At 34.5% G+C, this 22,193-nt stretch overlaps 1 pseudogene; it reads left to right on the top strand.

Annotated features, from left to right (window-relative positions):
* The first annotated feature begins 9,684 nt into the window (after positions 1-9,684).
* Positions 9,685-22,193, top strand: part of LOC149541268 (serine/threonine-protein phosphatase PP2A catalytic subunit pseudogene) — a 55,239-nt pseudogene continuing 42,730 nt past the window's right edge.

Genomic DNA, 22,193 nt, shown 5'->3' with positions numbered 1-22,193 from the left:
GTGGTTAGACTATCTGATTTAGGATGCTATGTTATTTAAGGGCAGTCAATTATACATTCCAAGGAGTTCCATGAGGGAAAATCTGATTAAGAAGAAACATAGTGGAGGGATGGCAGGACATTTTGGTCGAGATAAGACCATTGCCTTTCTTAGAGAACATTATTTTTGGCCTCTGATTTCACAGGATGTGAAGAAGTTTGTACAGAGTTGTCAGATTTGTCAAGTTGCTAAGGGATTTAGTCACAATACTAGACTATATTAGCCATTGCCTGTTCCATCAAAGCCATGGGAGGACATAAGTATGGATTTTTTTCTTGGATTTCCAAGGACACAAAGGGGTAATGACTCAGTATTTGTGGTGGTTGATAGGTTCTCCAAAATGGCACATTTCATTCCATGCCACAAAACTCATGATGTTGTCTATATTGCAGACTTGTTTTTCAAAGAGGTGGTAAGACTACATGGTCTTCCAAGGAGTATCGTTTCTGACAAAGATACTAAATTTGTAGGGTATTTCTGGAGAACATTGTGGAAGAAGTTGAGAACAGACTTGAAATTCAGTTCCACACATCACCTGCAGACTAACAACCAAACAGAAGTAGTAAACAGATGTCTGGGCAATTCACTGAGATGTTTAGTTGGGGATAAATCCAAGGGGTGGGATTTGATTCTACCACAAGCAGAGTTTTCTTACAATAACTCTATAAATAGGAGTACTGGTAGATCACCATTCCAAATTGTATATGGAAGTAGCCCAAGGACTGCACCAAAGTTGAGGAAGATAGAGCAAGGGGAGAGGACAAGTGTTGAAGCTGAAGAATTTGCTAAACATATCAAGCGTCTACATGAGGAGGTTTAGGCACACATTACCAAGATGAATTAAGAGTATAAAGCTAGGGCTGATCAAAGGAGAAGACATAAGGAATTCCAAGTAAGGGATCTAGTCATGGTACACTTACAGAAAGAAACATTTCCATCTGATACTTACAATAAGCTGAAAATGAAGAAATTTGGTCGCTGCAAAATTCTGAAGAAACATGACTCAAGAAATGCATATGAGGTGGAGTTGCTAGATGGAATTCACATTTCTCCTATTTCCAACATTGCAGACTTAATAGAGTATCATGATGATGGTGCAAATGAGGAGCTGGTGTTAGAGCCATGTTCAATTCCTACTTCTAAGGAGGAGATAGAGGAGATTCTGGATAGTTGTGTGGGTTGGAGTACTAGAAATAGGCAGCATGAAGAGTATTTGGTCAAGTGGAAATGACGATCGATAGAGGACTCAACTTGGATTTCAGCAGCTGAGGTTTCCCATTTGGGATTTCCTCTACCATTCATAAAGTGATAGGGTCACTTTTCAATCTACCTTGGGTGTCTGATGCAGGAGCATCCAGAGGTATAAGGGCAATCCTGTGTCAACCAAAAAAAACTGTACTTAGACTTAGTTTCTGTTTCATGTGTTTTCATTTTTGGGTACCCATTTGGGTCAAATAAAGGTTCCCACTCTCACAGTTCCACTATCAGTGTTCTAGGATAGAGTATTTGAACACCTTGGGATACGTGTAAATGCCAAAAAAATAGGAGTACATAATTGAGCCATCATTTTGATGAACTAGAAGGTATAAATTGGTTGGAAGATTGTAATTGTAATTTAGAGCATTCCAGAAAAATAATCAGGTCGAAAGGCCCCAAGGTTTGAAAGTTATTACAATTTTTCAATTTTTAGAGACCTCCTAAGAATGCTTCAAAGTTAGGTTAGGGACATTAAATGACCTCTAATAGGGCTGAAAAATGGGGGATGAGCAAAGCTGGTCCATAGGGCTATATAGCGCTTCGAGAGCTTTCTAAAAATGTAAACAGTTCATCAATCGGAGCTATGGTTCAAAAGTTATGCCTCCCAAAAGTTCGGTTACCATTTCTAGATTCTTCTAGATTTGCGTTGACTTCTAACACAGCTTCTGGAGCCTTCTATTTGGTCAGTGGATGCCAACTAGCACTTTCTAGAATGTACTCCTAATCCTTAAACCTTTGAGGTCTATTTAAGAACATTTCTGGCATTGTAAAAGGCTGTTCGGAGTGGAGTTTGAGAGGAGGTACTAAAAGGAGAAATTATCTCCAGAATTATACTATTGTAAGCCCTTAGGGCATGTTTTGAAGTCTATTTTCTCTGTACTAAACGTATTAACTTATTTAAAAAGTTAATAAAATTTTCCCTTTCCTGTTGTGTCCATTCTATGCTTGGGTTGTGTCCCCATCACTTCACAAGGAGAAATGGTTATGATTCAAACCCATAAAATAACTATAAAGACAACCAAGAAAAAATTAACACCTTCCCTAATCCCCATATAATGAGAATTATACAATCAATTTATTCTTTATTTTGAATTTTCATAGTATTTACTATCTAATAGTGAGCAGTGAGGCCTTTTGCCATAACCCAAAGATGTTATGCACACTTATAATATCAATAGTAGCTCTAGATATTCATTTCCATATATAAGAAACTTAATAATCACCATAACCTTGAGACAAAGGAGGAGATAATAAGACTGCAATCAAAATACCATTATATCAACAATATTTCACAAAAAATGACTAATTTATTATACAAACTCTTACACCCTTCTCTTCATCTTTCTAACTTCACATCTCCTCCCCTCTCTTCTATACGAGATTACATTGTGTATACAACACATAACCTTTCACCTCCTCTAAGAGCTCGTCCAAGATGGATGACTTTCCATCTTCTAACTTATCATTTTTGCAAAAAAATGTTGACAACAATTTTTTTGGTACAATTTACATTTTTAATTCATTTTTGGATTTATATAATCTAACATATTTCTAGAAGTGTGATTGTGGATTTATATGATCTAAGATATTTCTAACATATTTCAAAGTTTACATATATAGGCTACAAGACACATCAAAGGCGACACAAGCTAGGAAAGAGAAGGTTGGTCAACACCATATTAACTCTGGTGGATATATGAAAATTCACTCACACTTTGTAAGTAGCAGTAAATGAAATTTCATATCAATTTTTTAATATAAAATTACAAATGAGCAATATATTAATTATTGATGATATTATGCAAAAATATGTAGGGCATTGAATTTAATCCAGTGCCCATAGAAGAGGAAAAACAAATTGGCTTCAAGCAAGGCTATAAAGCAGTGGTTGTGCACCACCACACAGATTCTAGTGGCCAAATAAGTGTAGAAGATTTTGGTGCATCAGTTGACACATAGGAAAATAGGCCAAATGAATAATAACTGGTTGATTAGCTAAATACCTTAGTAATAAGGATTGGACATCCTTCTACATTGAGTGCATGACTAGATATAATCATGTATTTTTCTGATGCAAGAGCATCTTGGGTTTCCTTACAATCCTGCACCTTTTCTCTTTTTGCCAGTATCTGTCGAGTTCTTAGTTGTTGCTGAGTTCCTTTGGGTGCCAAGTGAACTCTTTGGATGCTGAATCATTCTTAGTTACTGTTGAGTTCTTTTGGTTGTCAAGTGAATTCTTTGGATGCCTATGGTTTCTGAGTGATTTTATTTAGGTGCCAAGCTCTTGTTGATGCTGAGTGATCCTTTGGGTGCCAAGTGCCAGTTTGATGCTGAGCTTGTGTGGATGCTGAGTGCCAATTTTTGTTTTTTGAGTTGTCTATGTCTAGTTCTAGTTTGGGTCGACTTTGCTTTCATTTAATTTCTATTAGGTAGCTAATATTTGTAAAGGGCTGACTTGTGGCCTTTCTATGTTCTAGAACCTTCTGTAAGCCATTTTGGGAAGCATATATAGAGTGTTTAGGCTTAGAATTAGGGAAGTGATAGAAGGAAGTTTTAGGAAAGTTTTTGGAGAAGTAGATTGGAGGGAAAAACTAAAAGTGTGAATTTGTAGTTGGATCTTTGCATGTGAATGTATTTGTAATTGGCCGTAACCCAGAAGGCCTTACAGCTAGGCATGTATGAAGATGCTTTGATGAATCAATAAAAGTATTTCTCTCTTCTTCCTCCTTTGGTTTTTTTTCCTTGTGTTTGCTTCCATTGTGTTAACTCTTGCAGGGTGGTTTGGATAGCTAGGTGAGCCATTAGCCCTAGTTATTCATCCCTTGCCTACGTCATTTCCTAAGAATAACATATTGAATTCATTTATTTTTCAACCTAGGAGCACAAGCTTGAGAGGGTGGCTACAAAGTATATGCTTTGATTCCTCTTTAAGTCATTACAACTATAGTAGGAAAGAAATGTTTAAGGAAATTAAGCTAGGAACTAAAATGACATTTGCCTTAAAACTTAGAGTAACACTACAAATAGTAAATTTATTTAAACACCTATGTCATAGGAATAGTAGAAGTCTACTTTGCAAGGAAACAAAATAAGAAAAGAAATCTATTCTAACAAATCAGTTCACTCACCAAGTGTGCCCCCTTGGATGACTGAATAGAAAACAATCAAGTCTAAAGGTGCAAACTTGAACTTTTTATTCTATTCATTCATAATAAGAGATTACATTAATCTATTGAATAGAAAAATCTACTCTATTTTCCTTCTGGTCAAAATCATGTAAAGATCAAAATCTCCTTTCAAGGTTACAACAAAAATTATTTAAAGGAAAGCTTTAACAACTTCCTACTCCTATGATCACTCCATCAACGAGGATCAATTACAGCTCATAAAGTTTACAACATAAACACTATTAACTACATTTTAACTCCCCCGAGAATATAGTAGGTTGAGGAAGCTATCTTCATGCATCGCCATAACATAATTCACACAATGATCTGCTTATGCAGTGATTCATCAATCATCTGGTCAACTTTCTAAAATGTCATCTTCAATATGCATGACAAACACCTGCAAAGCATTAAATGCAACAATTTCTACATACATGCATTTATTTCATCATCAATGTTGGAAAAGGTATAATGTTCAGATTATCACTCTTGCAAATCCTATGGTTGCGGGAAGGAACCTACCCAAACATAGCATGAATGATAAAATACTTATCAACATGTAAAAAACCACACATTCAATCAAACAAAGCATAATTGATCAATCTATACTTCAATCTTCGTGTCTTACTCAATCTATACATTTCGTTGCAGCCTACTACTCCTCACACAGATCTTACTCATGATGACGAAGGCATGTATCCTGCACATGACAAAGACCTCTATGTGCATAAGAATGATATAAGTACACATTCAAATTCTATTGAAAATTAATCATGTGATTATTAATAAAATTTAACATCTTAAATTGCAATTGGTGTAACCTTTATGTGATAATATTTGAGTATGTAGAGTATGATGTTAGTGTTGAGCATGTTGAGGTTGGGGGTGAACAAAATGTGATAATAGATGATGTGGCGCTATCAGGTAAAGAAAAATCCTTGTTATGTTCTTTAGATTAATGAAATACTTATAAAATTAAAAAAGAGAGTTTAGAATTAAAGCCATTTATTTCTTATTGTAGGGGTGCATTAGTTTTGTCCTTGATGAAAGAAGAGGAAGCCTCATGTCATAAGATCACAACCATAAGAGCCATAGGATGCTGACGTATCTTCAAAAAACAAAAAAAAAAAAAACAAAAGAAGAAATGAATGTTAAAAATCTTTTTTGATGATGAATGTGTTGATGGATTCTTATGAATGTTGATTATTAATGGATTTTCTGAATGTTGCTTATTGATGATGAATGCTGATGAATTTTATGTCATGTTATTGAATATTTTTATGTGATTATAATGATTGATGTGTTCACAAATTATTGATGAATTTTTATAGGTATTAATGAATTATATGTCGTATTAATGAATGTTATGTGAATATAATGATTGATGTGTTCACAAATTATTGATGAATGTTTATGTGTATTAATTAATTGTATGTCATGTTAATGTATGTTATGTAATTATAATGATTCAATGATATACTTCTAAAATGAATGAATGAAATATTTACTTAGTTGTTAATGGAGAATTTAGAGTGATTATGGGGGAGGAGGGCAAATAAGCTTCCACCTACATGTGGTTTTCCTTGTTAAGTAGAGAATATAAAAGGATTCTTGAAACCAACTGAAGCTCAAGGTAAACCTGTTAAAAGCATTTTAGTTACAACTTTTTTTTGTATCATGTCATTATTGTCTCTCACGTGCATTATTGTCATTATTGTAGATCATGGGGATGCTTGGACTTTGAAGTCTCCAATATGGTACTTACTTTTAATGGGTGAACATGGTAAGTTTCAGGTGAATGCCTTAAAATGGCCTTAACATAAGTACTATAAATTACAACATGTTTGTTTATCTATAAGTTGTATGCAAATTATGATTTATTGCTGATTACCAATTGCTTCTCTAGTAGAAATGGACAACATGTTACTTTCTCTATAAATTGTATGTAAAAATGGAGCTACTCTCACAAGAGATTGTGTATCACACTTGTTCACCAAGGAGGAGAAAGTATTTGATTGTCAATATTAAGGTAGACTAATCTTCTAAGTTTACTGGCTTTGGGTTTCTTATACTATCTCTATAACTATCAATATCTTATGAGACTCTCTACAAGTACGAGCTATGAATCTGTACAAGTCAAATGGAGGTGAATGAATGTAGATCATAGGATGAAAGATGAATCCAAGATTGGAGGGGTATGAGAGCATTAGGCACCACATACCATAGAGTTTATTTAGTTTTACCAAGAGTTTCTTCCAGGTTTTAATTTATTATCATCCTTATTTTTCCAAAAATAAAAAAGCAACCCTGAGATCCCTATTCTCTCCAAGCTTTTTAAAATCTATCATAGAAAAAGTTATGTCTATATTGAGAGAAAAAGGTCAAGAATTCTATAGTTGTGAAGACAGTAACATGTCTTTGTTAGTATGCAAAAAGTGTGCATTGTTATTTTATTGTAGTTATTTTCATAACTAGTGGCAATGATATATAATGATTTTTATTTTTTGTTTACCACAATGGTGTTGTATGTCATGAAAACATGGAATGACCCTACAAAGTAACTTGCCAATGTCATTTTTTAAAAGTGCTCTCATATTCAAAGGCCTCCTTGATATGCTTTGACATAAATGGACTTATGTTGGCATAGTTCTCTAATTCAATCTTGTTTATTGCCAACATGTGCATTATTTACATATATTGATGATTGACATGCTACATTGAAAATGTGTTCAAAACTGGCCACTATTGGACTTGGAAAATGTAGTCATAAAATTGGCCCTTGAGCACAAAACTATGACTCTGGTTTCTCATTCAAAGATATGGCTTTTCAATGAGAATCAATTCGATTAGTGTCAAAGGGTAAGATTTTTTTTAAAAACTTTGACTACCATCAATATTTTGATGCTTATTGTCGTCAACGGTATAAGCAACACATCAAAACATCTTTACAAGTCATCACTATTTTGATGCATCTTGCCATGAAGAGTATGAAAGACCCATCAAATCATCTCTTATAGTCATCGATACTTTGATGAATCCCGCCATCAATGATGTTCAATCCTGTTGAACCATCTCTTGCAGTCATCAATATTTTGACATTCCAAACTAGTTTTCTAATGTGCAATTTTGATGGACACACATGGAAAAATAGGTCCAAATTTACTAGTGAAAAAATGCCAAAAAAGTTAGGATTCATGATGGGACTTCAATAATAGACTATCCTTTTACAAAAGCTTAAATATTACCATGATTGTGTGAAAGAAATAAATGTGGACCATTCATGGGTAACAACTAGCTCTGACTAGGGATTTAGATTATGAGGGACTAAAAAGGAAATTAGACATCTCTAGTTTTGCACTAAGACCAACAAAATGAAACATAAACTAAGCTAAGACACAACCAAAATAGAAAGGAATCTAAACTAAGACCCAAAAAAATAGAAAGGAACCTAAACTAAGACACAACAAAACTACAAAGCGTAACAAGAAACACTAAAGCTAGAAAAGCTCCAAGTCTTATTCATTATAAGATAGGGGTAAATCAATTTCATCTAAGTACCTGAGCCTAAAAGAATTTGGTCTGAGAACTTTACTGATTTCAAAGGGCCCCTTAAGTGGTTCAAATTTTCCATGTGCACCTCATGGTTCTCTTCTTTTATCTCATAGCAAAACCTTATCATTCTCCATGAAATTTTTGGGCTTGGACTTCCTGTCAAAAATCTTCTTAACCCATGCCTGATGAATAGTTATATGATCGACCACTTTCTATCTCTCCTCTTCAATCTTTGCGAGGTAACATATTCTTTTCTGTAATGAATTTTGAAACACTTCATCTTCAATCACCTTTTTCAACTTGATTGTAGCTAGTTCTAGTGGTACTAGTTCAAAAGGAGACATCTTGATGACTCACTTAAGAGTAGTTCGATCAGCCCATAGCACTTCAAAAATATTTTTATGCCAATCCCTCACATTATCATTCACCAATTTTCTCATCATTGAAATCAGATTTTTGTTGGAAGACTCTGCCTGACCATTCCCTTGTGAAAAGTAATTAGAAGAATGAGAAAGATGAACTCCATTATCATAACAGAACAACTAAAGCTCTCTCAAGGAGAAGTTCTAGGCATTATCTATTACTACTTTCTCAGGTACTCCAAACTTGACTAGAATGTTTTCCATTAAAAACTTAATCACCACTTCAAAGGTAGTTTTTCTAATTGGTATTTCCTTGAGCCACTTAGTGAAGTAGTCAGTGGCTATTAGAATATGAGTGTTACCTACACTTGAGGCTGGGTTGAGAGGTCCTATAAAATATAAACCCCATTGTTTAAAAGGTTCTTTGATAACTACTGGCTTCAAAGGGAGTGCAACTAGTCTGGGCTTTCCAGCAAACAATTTTTACTTCTCACATTTCTCAACCCACTTGTATGCATTAATAAACATTCCAAGCCAATAAAATCCATTTCTTAATATCTTTAAAGTTTTCACTGTGGATGAAAAATGTCCTCCGCAAGCTTCATTGTGAAGAGAATGAAGTAATTTCTCTTGTTGATCTTTGTCTACACATCTCAGGAATGCACCATTAAGACCCTTCTTATATAACATGTCATCAACAATGGCATATTTAGTGAATTTTAATTTCAAATTCCTTCTTTCCTTACCGGTGAGGTGTTCAAGAAATTTACCATAGATAAGAAAATAGGGTTCAATTGTGAGTTATGGATCCTATATAAAGAGATATTTCTGATTGTCATTATCTAGAAAATTTGATTGATTACATCCAATATGGATTTTTTTTTGTCACATTTACCTTAACCCTTGGACACCAAAATAAATGCATGATGAATTATGATGAGTATACTCTCTAACAGATAATACACTCATTGTTTCATTGATTAGAATCAAAGATATAATTAAACCCTTGATCTTAACTCTATGAAAGAAGGTTTTTGACGAGTCTTAATAGATTCATTCAATATTTCATTACTATCTATGAATAATCACAAAAATAGATCCAAAAAAATATTGAATCATCCCTTAATCATTCCAAATCAAATATAAGGCCATTCAAATCTATTTAATAATCCAATGACATCAGAGCTTTTCAATTAGAGAATGCCCCAAAAGAAAACAAGGATATTCCATATGGATTGATCTACTTAGAGATTTGACGCTATTGGTATTAAGATTTTTGCAAAAAAGAACCAATCAAAGTGCTAGAGATGCCTTCCCATGCTGATCTGGATAGGCAAATTCAACAAGTCTTAGACTAGAAGCTGTTGTTAGAGGTAGAGATGAAAAACCTATACAACCAGGCTAGAGCTATTTTAGTTGAAGAATGGAATGTGTAGCTTATGAATTTTTTGATCATAGTGTGCTAGGATATTCATGGGAAATTCCATGATTTAGTGGAGATTTTTCATATTGGTGACAAGGCACCTGATACTAATTATCTATTCATTGGAGACTGTGTAGATTGTGGATACTATTCTATCAAGATCAATTCATTGTTATTTTCCTTAAGAGTGCATTATAGAGATAGAATTAAAATAGTAAAAGGGAATTACGAGTGTCATCATATCACCCTAGTGTATGGATGTTATGATGAATGTATGAGAACATATGGAAATGCAAATGTGTGGAAGTATTTTACAAATATCTTTGATTACTTATTGTTAACTACCCTTATTGAAAGTCAAATTTTCTACTTGCATGGAGGTCTCACCCCATCATTGGATACACTTGATAACATATGAGCTTCGGATCATATATAGGAAGTACCACATGAGGGACCAATGTGTGATCCTCTTTGCTCAGATCCTAATGATCACTATCGCTGGGGTATTTCCCCAAGAGGTGTTGGATACACATTTGGTCAGAACATAGATGCACAATTTAATCATACTAATGGCCTCAATTTGGTATGGAGGGTTTCAATTGGCGTTAGGATAAGAACTGAATTAGTGGAATTATTTTTCCACCTCTTATTATAGTTAAATAAAAATATTTGTTGTATGCAAGTTTGTGTCCAGTAGCTTAGCAATCTATTTTTTTCTCATATCCAAGTAGCTAAACTAAAACAATTCGTTGGTTTGATTGAATCATTTCTTGAGCATAACAAGCTGGTGCACCCTCTTCTTGATTTCAGATTCTATAATCATCTTTATTTCTTGCAGAAGTTGGGTATTGAATTTGGGAAGGGATAGAAGTAATTCTTACAAGAATAAAATATGTTATGTCTTCTATGAAACATGCATTAGCACTTTGATAATTAGTACCTGAAAAGTCAGTTTTGATCAAAATCCTTTCCTTGTACATAATTTAAGGGCCATGTTAGAATTGTGAGATTATGTCTATCTAGAAACCCTCTTGAGTTTTTTCCTGAGATTTTTCCATTATCCAACATTTGTCATTTGTCACTAGCCAATGTTCGAATAGAGGAATAATTAAAATTTATCTATAGTACATGTTGATATAGAGGTAAAGTCATGGTACAAATTCTTAATTAGAAAAGGTTCTTGTTCTTTGGTGTCACTTAAGACATTCAAAATTCCAAAATCTTGAACATTATCCAAAAACTGAAGATTTAGCAAATGTCCAATTTTTCATGAAGGCCTTATACCAAATCCATGAGGCAAAGTCCATCTAAGGATGGCCAAAAATATGGAAGGACCACTTGTTCTACACTGGGGACTATCAATAAATTCAACCAAGGAATGGACAGTATGTATAGTTATATTTAGATTATATTTCCTCTTAGAATCTACAAGAACATGAAGAAAAAAATTAATTATGTATGTACTATAGTTCCTAATCAGTGGAAGTGTTATATTTTGTAGGACACTCTTCATTGAGAAGTATCCATATCTAATCACATATCTAAATGACAGACTTTAGAAACTTCAACAATTACTTGCAAGAAGAAATCTAATCAAAGGCCATTTCTTACTCCACTCATTTTCACTATCTGTGATTGTTATTTACATCATTATTACCTTCATATCAACTGGTAGCAAAATTTGGAAAGTATTACTGTAGATGCTCAAGATATACAACTATCCAAAGTTAGATGTGCTTCAAATATTTCTCTTAGAAAACTTCTGTCTTTGGTTTCCATTTAAATCGTACCCCATATTGACATCATAGAGTGGATTAATGATCTAGGTAAGTCCTTCAATCCTGACTTTGCACAACATATGCTAAAATTTCCTTTGACTAATGAATAGGCTGGTTGCATCAAGTTAACATTAGAACTTATCTCTTTGACTTCAATATCTAATCAAAGAGCTCTCCATCTTTACATAACTCCATCATTTTGTGAACACAGTTGTCATCATCTTCAAATATATTACAAAAAAGGATTTTGATCATGGAGGCTGGCAGTCATAAAATATGATCAAATGGATGCCTAATTTTTTGAATTTTAAGGCTCCATCAAGGGTATTAGGATATTGTAATGTTTCTCTAATAGTCATTATAGTTAGTCTATAGTTTATTAGGTAGTTTCTATTTTTGTTTCTAATTCACATTGTTTCTTCTGAGCACATAGTATTTGTAAATCTATATACAAAGCTTTCATCTTCTTTGTTTAATACAACACCAATTTACCATAACCCTCATACAATGGGAGTGGTGCTCCATTTACTGTTGGTTAAAATGATGTCAAACCAAATAATGACCATAATCTAGATCCTTTTGAAGATTGAAGGCTATTATACAAGTTTCTAACTGTATTTATTTCAAAATTTATAATTAAAATAATTTCATTTGAATTGTCCTAGACATATATGATACATAACGTAATATTGGATTTTTCAACTATCAACTAACATTTATTTTTATGATTATAATGCAGTATCATACCATCAAATTGATAATCTATTTTTTTTTTAGACTAAGTGGTGTCTGGCACCTAGCTGCAAATATGATGTAGAATTTGTTGTTGTAAGTGGTTGTTATGACATTACTTATAAATGCTCATATATATTTTTCTAGAATGTAAGTTATGTTTTGTGTCTTAGTTTGTTGATATTTGATTACACCAACAACTAGGCTTTTCCCTTTAGTGACATAAAAGGTAAAAATGCTGAATTTCTCATTCAAATTTGTTTCTTCCCATGTCAAAAGTTTTTATTCCTTTTTAACTCAAATATCCTCCACTGTTTAGAAGAAGCTCATTGTCCAGTGGATTGCAAGACAGTGGCAAAGTGGATCTTGAAGAACAGTGCAAAGTCAAAAAACATGAATTGGTATGATCTAATGGATTTGACTTATAGGCTTTATTTAAATCCCTCCAAGTTACTTTGACCACCTTGAGTAACATATTGGTAAATATGCTTGTAGGTCTTGAAGCATTTTTCTTGTTTCTTGATAGTAAAATTAACCATCAGTATTAACATCAATACTTCTTAGAGAATGACTTATTCATCTAATATAACTTTTAGTTTCCTTTATTTTTTATTTTTCAAATATATATTATTTCATGTTTTCTTCTTCTTGCTGCTTGCAATAGTTAGTACATATCATCTGTCTTATTGCTGATAGTTTTTTGGCCATCAGGATGAGGTGCTCATTGCTGGTTTAACCTCAAGTTGCTGGAAATTTTCCTTTCAATCTTAACCATAGCTTGCTAGAATCTTGTTTGTAAGATAGAAGATGAGGAAACAACAACATATATGGAGTAAAATATTTCTAATACTTCAGATACAGAGTAAACCCAAAAAATGTTGACAAAATGCCTCATAAAGAATTGAAACACAAGAATGGAATGCACGGATTCTTCTGCATGCACTAAAGTATTGATGTGTAGATAAACTCTAGAAAATTTCAATTAAACCCCTAGTACAACATTTTCCTGTGATTCAATATAAATTCTTGAGTAGAATTTAAACATACAACAATGCATAATAGAGGATTTTGATCTTATGTTAACATTGATAGTGTCTTCAAAACATATGCAGAATGTGAAAGCATGGGAAAAATGTTACATGTTAGTTAAAATGTTTCAAAGGCCTATAGTCACATTTAATGTGCTTAGAAAAAAATGGATACTTGAAAAAATACATGCATATTTAGGAGAGGTAGAGCAAGCACATGAAGTATTCGACACAATGTCTTACATAATTTGCAATATAGGGTAAGTAGATTCAAGCATATTTCTACACACACACACACACACACACACACACACACACACACACACACACACACACACACACACACACACACACACACACACGCACACGCACACGCACACGCACACGCACACGCACACGCACACGCACACGCACACGCACACGCACACGCACACACACACACACACACACACACACACACACACACACACACACACACACACACACACACACACACACATATTACAATTGGCTAGATAAAGTTTAAATAATATTGTGAGATTTACTCATTGCATGGTTGCAAAATTGGGTTTGCTACTTAGTCTACTATTCTTGTTGTACCTACTAAAGTTTAAAGCTTTACTGGATTATTGTGATTTGTAATGTTAAACACATTCTAGAACCTATTCATAAATTTAAACTTAATAGATAATATTTGATTCAATCAAATCACCGCCGTAAAAATCCTAGTGGCAAATGACACAACAGGAGTGTTGAAATGAAGAATGGACTTGTGTGAAAGCTTATAATAGCACATGAATAATTATTCTCTAAGACATATATGCAAAAATTGAAATTAAAATCCAAACATGCAGATTGTTTAACCAAAACTGAAATTTGTGAAAAGAAATAGATTGTTTAAGACAAGCCACAAGGATAAAATAGATGCAGTATTAGAATGGATTCTTTCAACATTGTCATAAAACCCTCATGGATAGAGTTGGTATGAAAGTTTTGTGCATATCTTTGTTTCTAAACATTGAAAATTAATTGTCTTCTAAATTTGGTTGGTATTGTGGATTTAATTTCATGTGAATTTGGTTTGAGACTAAAAGGTTTTATATTCTAGGAGAAAGATGTTTTCCCTAAGTGGACTGGACATGCAAGTTTCTTTATTTTTTGATGACAATAAAATTGAGGTTCATTACTACGGTCATAACTTTAAATTGCATTGTTGGATTCTTTTCAAATTTGAATATGTTTTTGTGATCCTAATTCTCCACAAACACACTAGAACAATTTTACAAATTTAGTCTAGGTTGGAAGATATTCATGTCTATGTATTGGTCTATAAAACTATCATTAAGAAGATGATCTAAGAGAGAGTCCATGGGTAGGCATTCATTGGGGGATTCACCCGCTCTATTTTTTTTTAAACAACTTAGTTTGGTCAAAATTTTGACCATCTCTTGAAATTTTTTGACCAAGCATTGGTGGAAATTTTGAACAATTCTTGATCGTTTTCTATCGAGAATTGGATAAAATTTCCACCAATTCTTGAAAGTTTTCAACCAAGAATTGGTGGAAATTTTGAAAAATTCTTGATAGTTTTCTACCAAGAGTTGGTTGAAATTTCCACCAGTTCTTGAAAGTTCTTGACCAAGAATTGGTGGAAATTTTGACCAATTCTAGATATTTTTTGACCATTATTTGGTCAAAAATTTGACCACTATTTGGTCAAAATTTTGACCAAAAATGACAAATCAGAGTTAGCAGAGACAAGCTAAAATTTTGACCAACTTGCAAGTTGGTCAAAATTTTGACGAGAAAAATTGCCACAAACTACTTGGTCAAAATTTTGACCAACTTGGGTCAAAATTTTGACCAAAATTCGTCAAAAATTGAGTTCAAATTTACTAGTGGATTCCTCCACATGTTGATCTACCTTAGTAAGAGGTCCTTTACACCTGACTAAATATCCTACATTGAAGATGGGGGAATGGCTAGATCATTTGGTAGCCCAACCTTGTAAGCATTCGACCCATACTTGGTCAATATAGGACATGGCCCAAGTCTTCTCATCTGCAACTTTGTTGAAGTTCCTTTTTTCATCCTTGCTTTATTTAAGTGAACCACAACCAAGTCCCCTACACCAAACTGTACCTCTCTTTTCTTGAGATTAGCTTTGTCCTTTATTTTTGTGGTGTTGTCAATGAGGGCTTGTTTTACTTGATCATGCACTTCCTTCATAGATTGGCTAAAATCTTCAGCATAACCACTATTAGGTACTTGACCATCTAGTTTTCTCAATTCACATAAACCCCTAGGATGTATCCCATATATAATTTCAAAGGGACTCTTGGCTTTAGTTCTATTTATGCTATCATTATAAGGAAAATCTTCTTGGTGAAGGACTAAATCCCATGTCAAACCATATTCCTTGGTTAAGAATCTCAACAAGTTTCCAAGTTTCTTGTTGACCATCTCAGTTTGACCATCAGCTTGAGGATGGTAGGCTGAACTAAATGATAGATTGGTACCTAGTCTTTGCCATAAGGACCTCCAAAAGTGTGTCATAAATTTGCTATCCTTGCTAGATATAATGTTGTTTGACAAGCCATGAATTCTCACAACTTCCTTGAAAAACAAATGAGCAATATTACTTGCATCATGGGTGACCGTACATGGAATAAAATGACTCATTTTGCTAAATCTATCCACTACCACATAGATGCTATCAAAACCACTATTTTTTCTAGGTATACCAACCACAAAATCCATACTTACACATTCCCATGGTCTATTTGGTATTGGGAGAGGCTAATAAAGTTCAACATTTGTAGAAGTCCCCTTTTCTCTTTGACATATGATGCATTTCTCAATATAAGTTTTGACATCTCTTTGTATTTTAGGCCAATAGTAGTATCTTTGAACCAATTCCAAGGTCATATTAAGCTAAAATGGCCACTCAAACTCCCATTATGTTTTTATTCAATGAGGTTCTCCCTCATGGATCCTTTTGGTACACACAACTACCCTCATTTGAAGAGTAGCCCATTCTGTAATGTGTAGTCTACAAACTCACCATGAAAGTGATTTAGGTGCTCTTGACACTCCTTGTATGCTGCTACAAAGTCTCCATCAATTTGGTAGAGTTACTTGAAGTTATCCAACCCTATTCTCCTTATTTGGACTTCTTGAACCATGAGTAGCCTTCTACTTAAGGAACTTTCTACTTTATTGAGCTTCCCCTTCTTATGCTTTATGGTGAAGGTATAAGACTATAAATACTCCACACACTCGACATGTCTATGGATTAGTTTGTCTTGGGAGTTGAGGAAACTCAAAGCTTGATTATCAATGAACACTACAAAATCATTAGGCAAAAGATAATGCCTCCATTTTCTAAGGGAGTGAACAAGTGCATAAATTTCTAAATCATAGGAAGAGTACTTTAATTTTTTTGCACTTAGCTTTTCACTAAAGAAAGCCACTGGTCTATTGCTTTGACTTAAGAATCCTCCCACTACTATATTACTAGCATCACATTCTACAACAAAAGGTTCATATAAAGTAGGTAACCTCAAGATAGGCTTATTAGCTACCTCTTTCTTCAATGTTTCAAATCCCTTTTCTACTTCTGGTGTCTGCACAAACTTGGTCTTTATTACACCCTTGATAGTATCTATCAGGGGAGCACATATCCCACTAAAGTTCCTGATGAACTTTCTATAGTATTGAGCTAGGCCATGGAAACTCCTCACTTCACTAGCATCCTTGGGAGTTGTCTAACTCAATATTGCTACAACTTTATCCTCATCCATTTTAAAATCACAAAGTGTAAATATACTAGTTCCTACTTTATGAAATCACACTTGTCTAGATTGATGGTTAGGTGTTCCTCTTTTAACTTAGACAATATAATTCTAATATGCTCTAAGTGTTCCTCTTTACTCATGCTGAAAATTAATATATCATATAAGTAGACTACTACAAACTCACCCATGAAGTCTTTCAACAACTCATTCATGAGCCTCATGAATGTACTTGGAGCATTGGAGAGGCCAAATGGCATGACTATCCAGTCATAGAGTCCTTTAGTAGTTTAAAATATATTTTTCACTCCTCTCCCTCTTTTATTCTTATCTAATGATAGCCACTTTTAAGGTCTATCTTGGTGTAGTACTTAGCCCCTCCTAGGCAATCCATTAAGTCCTCAATCCTTGGACTGGGAAATCTATATCGGATTGTGATCTTGTTAATAGCTATGGAGTTTGTGCATAATTCCATGTTCCTCATTTTTTAGGTGCCAAAATAGTAGACACATTACATGGGCTTATGCTCTTTCTTATAAACCTTTGATCCATCAGTTCTTGTACTTGCTTTGCAACTTCCCTATTATGTTCAAGAGTTAGCTTGTAAGGTGCCTTGTTTGGGAGAGATGCCCCTAGAGCGAAATCTATTTGATGGATGATATCTCTTTGAGATGGTAGGACTATAGGTGTTCCATTTTATATAATGCTCTTGAATTCCTCCAAAATATGTTACACTTCATGAGGTATGTCCTTCTTCTTATTCTCTCTTTCCTCCTTAGGTTTCACCACAATAGTATAACCCACTCCTTCTTCTTTGTCAAGAGTTTTTATGAATTATTTCCCCTTCAACATAAACACATTAGATCCACTCCCTTGATTATCTAATTCAAGTAGTGAAAAATTTTTATAACATAGTCCATCCTTTTTAAAGGTGTATGAGTTGAGCTTATAATTGTGTATGACTTTTCTATCAAACTACCATGGCCTACCTAATAATAGGTGATAGGCATCCATGGGTAAAACATCACATATAATCTTGTCTTTATATCCTCCTATGGTGAACTCAATCTATGCTTGCTCATTCACCAAAACATATTGCTCCTTGTTTAACCAAGTGACCTTGTAAGGAGTGCTATGAGGTATTATAGGAATCTTGAGTTTAGCTATGGCCTCCTCTAAAATTAAGTTATCAGTAGACCTTGAGTCTATGATAATTTTTTAGACCTTCCCCATAATCTTACACCTCACCCTAAAGAGTGACCTTCTTTGCTTGGGCTCTCCTTTAACTGATTCTTTAATTAGAATCCTCTTTATCATTAAATTCTCACCACTCTCTAAATCCAACTAGATATTAGGTGACCTAACACTTGAAGCATCTTCATGTATGTATGTTAATTTCTTTTCACCTTGTGATATTGATCCCTTTTTAGGACACCTATAGGTAGCATGCCCTAATTGCTAACAGTGGTAACACTTTATTGTAGCAAAGTAAGATGGTCCCCTTCCTCCTAGTGATCTACTTTGCCTCTACCTCTGCTTGAACAACCTATTTGATTGGTTTCTCTACTTTTTTCAATCATGTTGGACTCACCTTGGGACCTACTATCATTGCTTCTACCTCAATAGCTTCCCCTATGTCCTCTGCTATCTCTACCTCTTCCTCTATTCTTTGAGGTACGATCTTGTTTCCTCTTTCCCTTCTCTTCCAACTTTAGAGCCATTTGGTAGCATTAATGGACTATTTTAAGGGTTACAAGACTCATGTCTTCTTAGATGGAGCACTTGAGCACATTCAAATACCTTTCCAATTTGATGCTTTCATCTTCCACCACCTTGGACCTTAAGCATAATTTTTGGAACTCTTTAGTGTAAGAGTGTACATCCATCTATTTTTGCCTAAGATTCTACCTTCTGTTATGCAGTTGTATTTCATAGTCTTTCAAAATATAAGCCTATATGATTTTAGCCACCATTCCTTTCCAAGTGACAATGGGGCTTTTCCCTTCTTTTTCCCTCTTTGTTTGAACAAATTTCCACCAGGTTAGAGTAGTACCTCTTAACCTTATATTTTAGAGCATCAGAGACACCATCACACTCAAAATGGTTCTCCATTCCTTCAATCCATTCCATGATGAGGTCTAGATCCATCTTGCCATTAAATAAAGGGATGCCTTCCAAGGCTTTGCTATTTATTGCTTTTAGTCCCTTTAAGAAAGGCTCTTCTAGTATAAAAGGGTCTGGTGTTGGGACTTCTTCCTCCAACTCAACCGATTTCTCTTTGGCTTCCTACTCTTCTTTCTACTCCATCTTGTCCTTGAATTTATCTGCTATGTCTTAGACTTCACTTAACAATTGCTCAAGTTGTGCCAATCTTTCTCTCAAAGACTTATTATCTTCCTCTTGTTCTTCTACATTCTTCTCTTTTTCTTCTACCTTCTTGGCCAATTCAAAATTGCTCACCATCTAGCTAGAACCATTAGATTCAGTAGGCGACAACATTCACCTTGTTTTTCACTTACTTTTCCCACACCTTTTATAAGGCTCTGATACCACTTGATAGGAGAGGGATGAACTAATCACTAGTTCATGCTTTTTTTCTACCTCTAAGACCTAAGGTGACTTTCAAGTTCACCACATGGATCTATAGGATCCCTCTTATGTAGAGATTCCCAACGCCTAAGCCCCACTCTTCTATCTTGATCAAATTCCACTTCTTGCCATTTTCTAGGTTCTCATGCTAGGTGGAGAACACTCTAGGTTTCTAACTGAACTAGGTCTTCCTAGGTCAATTCCTACACACCAGTTGCAAAGTCATGGAGATGGTGAAATACCTCTCAACACATCTCTTTCATGGCATAAAGCAACTCTATGCATTTAACTTTCTTACTAATTTCACACTTTCCCTTAAAAATAGGGCTACAAGAAAGAGCCCCAATTAGACTTCTTGTTCCTAGAAATTAGGGATTTCTTCAAGTTTCTTCCACTAACAATTTGGGCTTCAAAATTGTTGTACAAGACCTCTATAAAATCTAAGGGTTTTTAGGCATTTACAAGACTAGTATGTTGTTTGGATTAGTTAGGTGCCTTAGTAGCAAGCACCCTATCTTTCTTCCCAAAGGAACTTCATGTTAGAAATGCTTTAGAATAACTAAAGTGGGGGGGCGGGGGGGGGGGGGGGGGTGGTGAATCAATTATTTAGGGTCCAAATGTCCTATTCAAACTTTTCACTAAGTGTAGTGAACCCATTCAACCATTCAAGCTTTAACTTATCTAATCAACAAGTTACTATAAATCAACATGCAAGCATAACACATAAGAAATCAACACATGACACAGTGATTTACATGGAAACCCAATTTGGGAAAAACCACCAGTAACATGCTACTCAATTCTCACTCTTCTAAAGTGATTCCCTGTGAAAGGCCTACCCTACTAAAGGCTTAAAATACACTATTAAATGTGACCTTGTTAGAGGATTTAACCACCCTATTAGAAGTGGGCCTGGTTAAAGGACTTTAGAACATTCACTTGGAATGCCACCCTGTTAAAGGATTTACAAATGGCTGTTAGGCCAACCTAAGTCCATAGGATTTTAGATCTAATACAATTGCTAGAGAGTATTAGAAAATCTTGACTTGATTTCAACATAAAACTTATCTTGCATATCTCAGATCACTTCTTAGCTCATACCCTTGCCTGGCCTTCAATATCTGCAACTCTTGATAGCTTGTCCTCCTTTAAATATTTTTTTCCTTGAGTCTCCACACTCAATGTACCAGTGCAATCATCTCTTCATGACCACTTGTAGAAGCAGAGCCTCTGTGCTCTTCCTTCTCCTAGATGTCTCCTCCTTGACACCCTTTTAACCACTTTGCAGATTTGGCTCTTCAACAACAACAGTATCAATAGCTCTTTGCTTCTTGGGCTATGACTTCTTATATAGAAGCCTTGGATTTCCTTTTCTCACTTGATTCTTTTAATTTCAATTCACATGGATTAGGTAGGATTCATTGCATTTGACCCATATTCTGTTTCCTCTAGAAACTTTATGAATAATCATTTAGAATTTGCTCAAAAATAGCTTACATAGGATTCTGCTCCTCCAACTCATCATCCTTATCTTCCAACTTGTTCACAAAATTTAATGTAACCACTATGTCGGCTCAGATTTGGTGAATCTTCATCTTTTAAAATAATGCAGCAGTTTGGCACTATTGAAATACTGGTGCTCAGCACATACTGTGTTACTCAGCTTCAACTGTATTTTTCCTGATGCTTGGCACTTGAAGATCACTTGGCACCAACTAAAAATTTTCTAATACTCGACACCTAATCTTCACTTGGCACATGAAGATCACTTGGCACACACTAGGAATTTCTGTTACTCAACTTCAACTAAGAATTTTCTCGGCTTCAACTAACTTGCTCGGCACCCACTAAAGATCTTAGTTTAAGCTTTGCAATCAAACTTGTTACAACTTTTTTCCTCCAATGTTTCTAAGTGTGACCACCCTCAGTATCCTTGAGTATGTCATCAATACATTACTTAACCATTGTCTTAACTAATCCTTGCACTTCATTACAACATCATAACTCAACCTTTCCTTTAGGTGCTCTTGTTACATCTTGTTGATCAAATCCTCTTCATCAATCAACTAAGTGATAGTACTTGTATCTTATAAGAAAATATCATCCCTATGAATAGTAGGTTTGACATCAATGACAAAAAATTTATTGAAAACATTCTTTTACAATAATCTTCCTCTTTGATCTTCAACAACAATGAGCTTTTTCAATCAGGTTTCCAACAATCTCCCTCTTTGGCATTGATGGAAAACCAAACTGATCAACCATTAGACTAAACTATTCAACCACAAGCTTACTAGGTTAGAATAGTAAGTCAAATGCCAAAAAGTAAATTATAACATCACATCTCCTTCTACTATTCTGATTTTAGCTTCTCCCTCTTTTCTGATGTATCCTTGTTCTTTGTCTTTCTCCCTCTGTATTGCTCATCTTCTTCTATTTTGATCAACCTCTAAAATCTCCCTCTAACTTTAT

This window comes from Cupressus sempervirens, chromosome 8, assembly GCF_028749045.1.
Source record: "Cupressus sempervirens isolate cs-2001-9-10 chromosome 8, ASM2874904v1, whole genome shotgun sequence".
NCBI lineage: Eukaryota > Viridiplantae > Streptophyta > Pinopsida > Cupressales > Cupressaceae > Cupressus > Cupressus sempervirens.
This window is presented reverse-complemented; position numbering and strand designations above follow the sequence as displayed.